This window comes from Populus euphratica, unplaced genomic scaffold, assembly GCF_000495115.2.
Source record: "Populus euphratica unplaced genomic scaffold, PopEup_1.0 scaffold617.1, whole genome shotgun sequence".
Classification (NCBI taxonomy): Eukaryota; Viridiplantae; Streptophyta; class Magnoliopsida; order Malpighiales; family Salicaceae; genus Populus; species Populus euphratica.
The window spans coordinates 63,582-71,844 of NW_011500484.1; positions in this window are offsets into that span (position 1 = coordinate 63,582).

Here is an 8,263-nt window from a genome sequence, read left to right on the forward strand (position 1 = left end):
TAAAAAGATTGATATTTTTGTATATATTTTTTATATAAATATATTAAAATCATTTAAAATCACTAATTTTTAAATTTAAATATACTTTAAAAATCACTTAAGAATAAAAAATATTGCAGCACACTGTAAATTTTATACTTCAAAATTGATACAATGAATGTAGCCCATGTAAAAACACTATGTTCTATACTTGGTTTATGTTCATCTCATCTACACCCCATTTTCTCTAACCAATCAAACAAATTTAGATTAGATGTGGGTATTATGGGAGTATTTGGAAACACAGGCAACTCATATTTTTAAAAAAATTAAATTTTTTATTAAAAATTAATATTTTTATATATTTTGAATTATTTTAATGTGCTGATCTTAAAAATAATCTTAAAAAAAAAATATTTTAATATATTTTAACATAAAAAATATTTTAAAAAATAATTATAATTACATTCTCAAACAAAACTTAAATTTCAATATAAATTGGGTAAGTTAATCTAATAAATATACGAAAGATAGTAAATACAAATCAATGTATAAAAAAATTAAAAAAATATTGACATAACATGTTAGTATGTTAACTTATTATCTATCATTTTGAAATTATTTGATGGGATTGTAGTTAATATTTACATCAACTAAAATTTTAATATAAAGCTATTAAATTTAATAAGATTTAATACATTATCTAATATTTGGATTATAAATTTAAATTAGTTAACTCAAGTTAAATGAATAAATTTAAAATAATATTATTTTAATATATTTAAAAAATTAAGATATCATTGTTTTGAAATTTTTTTTAAAAAGATTAAATAAGGTTTTAATGGAGTCAATAAGATTATAAGCTGAATTATCAAATGGATTGAATAAATTTTATTTTGATTTTTTTAACCTAAAGCTAGATTAGAATTTAAATTATGAATTACTGAGTTAACTTGTGGATTAAGCGAAGTTTAAGGGTATCATTTGGGTTTTGATTGATTAAATTAATCTTGATAATCATGATTGATTATTGTTGTCACACGCCATCATGGCACTCAAGCTCACATGTGAGCAAAAGAAATAATTGTCTGTGAAGGTTAATAATTGAACAGGTAGATATTTGTTTAATTAGATTTTCTTCACAAAATCATGTAGATCGATGCCACCACATCTGATTTGTCTCGAGCAAGAAATTTTGCTCATCCGTCTCCTTCGAACATCTGGCAATCATGATTAAACAAACAAAAGAAGAAGGAGAAGAAGAAGCAAGTATGGATTAAAATAGGAGTTTCTTACATAAAGTAATTAACAAAGGATTGAGGGATATTTTAGAAAAAAGGATAGGCAAAGCCTAGGTGTTAATTTAGCTAATTCCAAAATAATGATTGATACATTTCCATTACAATATAAATATCATTTATAGACATTCAATATCCGATAAGTGAAAATCCTTTTCAATTTTAGTTATTCTAAGCTTTAAAGATTATTATAGTGGCTAATAAAGTCCATTTATTGTTTTAATTTCTTTTTTTAGTTTAGATCTTAACATTAGTATTTAGAAGAATTAAATTTTTTATAATGCTGTATTTTTTTAAATCATCTTAAAAACCTCAATTTGTAATTTATTATAAACTCCATTTATTGCTTTAAACTCCATTTATTGCTTTAAAGATTATTATAGTGGCTAATAAAGTCCATTTATTGTTTTAATTTTATTTTTAGTTTAGATCTTAACATTAGTATTTAGATGAATTAAATTTTTTATAATACTGTATTTTTTTTAAATCATCTAAAAAAACTCAATTTGTAATTTATTATAAACTCATTTGAAGATGTATATGATCATATTATATTATTAATTAATATTTATAAAACATTGTTTAATTTGATAGATTATCGTGATAATGCATCGATTCAAGAGCTAACTTGAAGTGACTTTTATTTTTAATTAATTTTTTTTAATATAAACTAACTTTAAAAATTATGTTTTTTTATTTAAAAAAATTATAAAATAATATTTTTATAGAAATAAATTGAGTTAACCTAGTTAACTCATTATTCGGCTAAAAAAAGAATGTGAAAATATAGAGGTGATAAAAAATTAATTAAATTAAAAAAATCTAAAAAATATAAAAAATTGAACAATGAAAAAAATTAATTAAAATGATTAAAATTTTAAAAAATCAACTGGTTAGGTTGGTTTTATAAGCCTAAAATAAAAAAAACGAATCAAATTTAAATTAAAAAAATAAAATCAAATTGAAAAAACAGAGCCAAATTAAAAAAATAGAGCTAAATAAAAAAATAAACTAAATTAAAATAACCAAGTTAAACTAAAAAACATAAAGTTAAACTTAAAAAGTTAAGCTAAATTAAAAAAAATAATTTTTATTTTAAAATAAACAATCCAAATTAAATCAAAACGTTAATTTAACTTGGTTTTAGTTTTCTCTTAAAAAAAGCCAGTTTAGTTATTTGTTTTTTAATAACAACTAAATCGAATAAAAAAAAAGAATCATCCTTGCCAAAACAAGACTCAAAAAGGCTATGAATCGCGTGAAGTGAGTTGACGTCTCGTTGAATGATTAGAGTGTTGTTCAGAAGCAAGAAGATGGCTTCCCTCCGCAAGATACATGACGTGTCCATTTATGGCAGTCCCTTACGCCATGTGCAGAGCACACCCCCTGCTCCCCCTTGACTAGCTAATGTTGTTTGACATCTACACATGGAGTTCTCCACTAGGCGCTGCGCAGTGACAGCACTTAAGTGGTGGGTCAGATCGTGAGCTGGCAGTAGTTAATTGGTCCACATGGCTGTCTACTCCCCGACACTTGATGGTTTCTACCCTCGTTCTGGCTAACATGCGCACATGTACCTGGGAAAACGACGCGCACATCTGGGGAAACGGTGGTGCCTTTGACCCGTGGACTGGACCCAGCTATAAAGACCGACCGGAGGCATCCCTCGGATAATCACGTGGCGCCGTGCGAATCTGACGGGGTACTTGAGTTCCGGTTGTTTGTATGGTACGCATGGTTTATTTCAGTTATAGATTTAATACTTGATTAATTAGTGCCTTTCATTAATCTATAATCTCGGTCATACTTTATCAAAATAAAAACATTTTCTTCTTAGTCACTACCAATATGGTTACACCGTGCATGTCTTGGGTTTGAATCAAGGTAGGATTAGAGTATTTAAAAATATGGTTGGAGTTATTTTTTAAAGTTTTTTTAATAAAAAATATATTAAAATAATATTTTTTATTATTTTTTAAAAATTATTTTTATATCAAGATAATCTAAAAATATTTAAAAATTATTAATTTAAAATAAATAAAATAAATTTTTTTTTAAAAAAAAAACACCTTAAAAATATAAAAACAAATAAAATTGTTATTTAGTTATATCATACAGCATAAAATTGCACTTTACATGAAAAATATATAAAAATAGATATTTTTTTTTACAATTGATCAAAACAAGTTGTTAGAAGATGTCATTAAAGCTTGATGCTTGATGGTGTTCATAATTAATTTGAGCTTGTCCCATATGTAATAGAGAATCGATCTGGGATTGGTCATGGAGAAGTTGGTTGGTAAGCTGAATGTTGGTGAGGAAAGGAGAAGGGTACAATCTCACTTTCGCTAACCCTTCTTTGATTGTGTTTAATGCTGTGATTTGTCATTGCAATGAAGATGTCCAGCTAATTGCTTAACTTCAGTATAGTAATTAGTCAATTTTTAGGGTCTTGAGATGCTTTCTAATTCACTTACCAAAAAGGACTCAGCCACATGCTCTTATATTGAACGGTGCAACAACTCTCCATTGCTTTTAAAAGAAAAGAGGTATCCACTTGCCTTAAAATATGCTGGCAAAGAACTATCACGAATTTTGATGTGTATCAAAAATAATTTTTAAAAATAAAAAAATATTATTTTAATTTTTTTCAAATAAAAAACACTTTAAAAAACATTCTCAAACATCCCCTTAGCCTCACATCAAATAGTAAAGCATTAAATTCTGTGTAATTTCTTGGCTTTTTATTTTTTTTCTTTTTTCCCTCTATCTGAAGAGAGCTATGTCCCTTGTATATGTTTTTTTTTTGAAATACAAATTGATCTTCTTCTTTTTTTAAGTCTGGCTTATATATAATTAGATTAACTTACTTATAGATGAAGACAATCAAACTAACCATGTTATAAATAAAATCTGGTTGGGTTAATGTAAGAACTGGTTTAATTTAAAATCTGAATCGAACAAAGTTGTAGATTAGAAGCTTGTTAGATTAATTTGTCGAGCAGAATTTAACAATTATTCCTACGGTAGCTGAAAAGATCAGAGACATTAATTAAAGGGGTATTGCATTAAAAAATCCCTACCTCCTCCTCGTCCCGCTAAAGGGAGAAAGAGTGGGGGAAGACAAAGGAAATGAAGATAGTAATAATTGAATTTTATGAGCGCGGTTGCTTGTCGAACCTACCAAAATTACCCTTTCAATCTACTAAAACGACTTGGGAGAAAGTGGAAGAGGAAAGTAAAGCCTCCACACTAAAAATTGTAAAAGTTGGAGCGAAATAAAGACTTCAAACTATAGATATTCACCCGAAAGCTTCTTCTGTACACAACGAATGGTTGAAACGTAGATCTCAATTAATTACGCTTCGGGGGTGCCGTGCCTTCTCTCATGAGCACGGAATGTGTATTTGTTTTTGTGATTTAATTTTATTTTAAAAAAAATTAAACTTATTTGTTTTCAACTATTTTTTGAAATATTTTTGATATATTGATATTAAAAATAAATTTTAAAAAATAAAAAATATAATATTTTAAAGAATTTTCAAATAAAAAATCATTTGAAAAACAATTTTTATTATTATTCAACTACTATAAGTACATGCTTTCAAAACTATTTGAAAAAAATAATTCTAACACATTAGAAAAGTTTATAACTTATTGATATTAATAGATATAAATCAGAAATACAAAAAAAAAAAAAACAGTAAAAATCAAGGTTCTTACATGTTCCAGTTTTTACAAGGAGAAAAATATTATCTCGTTTAAAGCTTAATTTTAAAATCTGTTTTGGAAATTGATTTGGAGCTAGTAAAGTTAATCCAAAATAAAATTAAAAAAATAATTCAAAACAAAATCTTTTAATAAAAAAAATGTTTTTTAATAAAAAAAAATCAATGAATTGATGGTCAGTATTTGACAAAATCAAACTAGATCAACCAAGTCACTAAGTCAATCCGGGTTTTTAATTAGGCTAGCCAAGTGTTTTTCTTTTTAATTCTTAGTTCAATCTAGACTAGTTCGGTATTGGTTCAATCTGCTAAGTCGATCTAAGTTTCAAACACTAGTCCAAAGATCTATTTTTCATGATTAGGGAGAGACATTTTTAATTACTGAGTATAATTTTGTCTAATGTTTCTTATAAATAGGGATTTGAGGTTGAGTTCTTATATTTGCTTTGTCTATGCTCAGGCTCGGTAGTCCTTTGCTAATCCTTATGAGGATTCATATCACAATTGTGGTGAGCCACGACTCATGAGTTATATTGCATTATTCCATTTTTTTTACCGGTGTTGATGAATTTATTTTTGTAGGTAAACATTATTTTAGTACTTATGGATTTATCACTATTTTACTTTAATTCATATAGTTTTAGATCTTTTATATCAATTTTATAGTTTTAGAAACTTTAAATTTTTCTATTAAGTGTTAAATAGCTAACCAAATCTGACAAATATCCACCTTTTTATCATCTTGAATGAGTTTTCTATACCACAACCTAAACATATTGAAATAAAAATAGAAGAACAAGTAGGGACTAAGAAGAAAATGGCAATAAAAAACACGGGGACAAAAAAGCAAGAAAATAAAAGAAGTTAGAGGCAAAAGAGAATGAAATGAGAAGAGAAAGAAATGCATATTGAGGTTTTATTGGAGCTTTGATGATGATATCTCAGTACTATCAGAAAGACCTAAACAAGATAAATCTATACACACATTGAAAGGCTATCTTTCAAGGTCATAATGGTCCACATACATTGTCACAAGATAATGGGTGACCAATTATTGGTGCATGCATCATATATGCCAACCATTAAAAAAATAAATTAAAGGAGTCTGGTTGGGCTGACCAGAACAAATTACCCCTCCCTTTTCTCTTGTTTGAACTCTAAAAAATTATTTGGGTTGCCATAAGGTACTAGGACCAATATTATAAATACATGTAATCACCGTATAAAAACTAACACCCATACAATAATGATTGGACCACAAGTAATCAAATAACAATTTCATGAACCTCAAATCTACTCCGATGTATTGTCATGTTTGGAAGCTTTTTAGTGGAAGAAGATATTTAATAGTAAAATTGAATCAATTATGAATAATCATACATGGAAACTAGTAGATTTTTTTTTTTTCCGAAAGTAAACCATTAGGTCACTAGTGCATCTTCTGGAAGTAAACCATTAGGTCACTAGTGCATCTTTAAAAGAAAGATGAAAACCGATGGCACTATCGGTAAATATAAAGTTAGACTTGTTGTTAAAGGTTTTAAATACCAAGAAGATGTGGACTATTTTGACATATATTTACTCGTGTAAAGAATAACTTCCATACGCATATTAATAGTTATCTTAGCTATTAATAAGTTTGAAATATATAAAATGGATGAAAAAAAAACTTTCTTAAAATGATGACCTTAATGAGGAGGTTTATATGAAACAATATGAGGGGTTTGTTGTCAACATATAAGAAAAAAAGTCTGTAAGCTTGTCAAAGCATTATATGGTTTGAAACAAGTACCTAAACAATGATATGAAAAATTTAACAAGGTTATGCTGTTAAATAACTTAAAATCAATAAAATTGATAAATATATTTATGTGAAAAACACAGATATAGGTAATGTTATTGTATGTCTCTACATGGAAGTTATGTTTATTTTGGATAATAATGATCACATAATAAAGCCTACTAAGAAAAAGTTAACTAAATAAGTTTGATATGACAAACTTGAGTGTTGTAGATGTCATACCATGAATAAATATTTCTAGGATATCTAATGGATTGATACTGTCCTAATATCATTATGTTGAGAAAGTTCTCGACAAGTTTTTTTAAAATGACAATAGCATTGTGAAAACATCAATGGAAATAAGTGTCTATCTATCCAAAAACAAAGAAGAAAAAATAGACCAATTAGAATATTGTTTGCTAATTAGAAGTTTGATGTATCTTATGAATTGCACAAGTGCTTACTCAATTATTTCTAGTACATCTAATGGATTGATATTGTCCCAATATTATTATGTTGAGAAAGTTTTTTATAAATTTTTTAAAGATGACAATAGTATTGTGAAAACATCAATAAAAATAAGTGTTTATTTGTCTAAAAATAAAAGCGAAGTAATAGACTAATTAGAATATTGTTTGATAATTAGAAGCTTAATGTATCTTATTAACTGCGCAAGTGCTTACTCAATTAATAAATTGAGTAGATTTATAAGTAATCCAAGTATGGATAATTGGAAGACAATAAAAAGGGTACTTTAGTATTTAAGGTACAATCTAGACCATAAGATATACTATACTGGTTACCTAACAATTTAGAATATTGTTTGATAATTAGAAGCTTAATGTATCTTATTAACTGCGCAAGTGCTTACTCAATTAATAAATTGAGTAGATTTACAAGTAATCCAAGTATGGATCATTGGAAGATAATAAAAAAAGTTCTTTAGTATTTAAGGTACAATCTAGACCACAAGATATACTATACTGGTTACCTAACAATACTAGAAGAGTATACTAATGCTAATTGGATATCAAATACTAAGAATTCAAAATCTACAAGTGAATATTTCTTTACATTTGATGGAGTAGTTATGTCATAAAAATCCTTCAAACAAATATGCATAATTAAATCCATGATGAAATCAGAGTTTATTACTTTTGATAAAGCTAAAGATGAAGTCAAATGAATTTAGAATTTATTAAAGGATATTCTATATTGGCCAAAACCAATGCCAACTATTTGTATCCATTGCAATAAAGAGTCTGCAATTAGAAGGGCACATAATAGCTTATATAATTGGAAGTCTAAACATATACATCACAAACATAATATTATTAAATATTTGCTCTTGAATGAAATTATTTTCATTGACTAAGTAGAGTTAAAGGAAAATATTGCAGATTCACTACCCAAAGGCTTGACAAAAGCGATTGTGTATAATTCATCAAGGGGAATGAGTTTAAAACTTTTAAAAG